The 456-nt window shown below is 59.4% G+C and overlaps 1 protein-coding gene across 1 annotated transcript in view; it reads left to right on the forward strand.

Annotated features, from left to right (window-relative positions):
- Positions 1 to 456, forward strand: part of TNFRSF13C (tumor necrosis factor receptor superfamily, member 13C) — a 2,727-nt gene that overhangs the window by 1,558 nt on the left and 713 nt on the right. The gene's annotated exons all lie outside the window — the stretch shown is intronic.

Below are 456 nucleotides of genomic sequence, written 5' to 3' on the forward strand. Positions count from 1 at the left end.
ATTCCACCCCCCCCCCCCCTTTTCTGGTGGGTTATTCTTTTGGGGGGGAGGCCACAGTGCCCCGTGATGATGCATCAGCCAGGGGCTGGGTGGTTGTTTCCTCCCCACAGGACCCCTGCACTGGGGGGGACTCAACCCTGGTCACTCTTGTCAGCAGTGGTCTTGCCTGGCATCACTCCTCTCCATCCGTGGGCAGGGAGAATGGCTCCTCATTGCCTGCATGCCACCCATGGTGCTGGCTGGGTGACTCAGACTTGGGGAGATATTACCCGGGGCTTTTCCACTAAACCAAGTGCATCTGTGACCTTCCGTGACGCACACACCTAGGAAAAATACCAAGAATGACAGAGGAGGGAGAAATCCATCAGCAGGAGAGGTCCAGCCGTGGCAGAGCGCATTGGAGGCATCCCTTGGCTATGCCCTGGCACGTGCCCTGGTCCCTGTGTCCCCCGTTGC

Source organism: Nestor notabilis, unplaced genomic scaffold (assembly GCF_000696875.1).
Source record: "Nestor notabilis isolate BGI_N333 unplaced genomic scaffold, ASM69687v1 scaffold21206, whole genome shotgun sequence".
In the NCBI taxonomy this organism is placed as follows: domain Eukaryota; kingdom Metazoa; phylum Chordata; class Aves; order Psittaciformes; family Psittacidae; genus Nestor; species Nestor notabilis.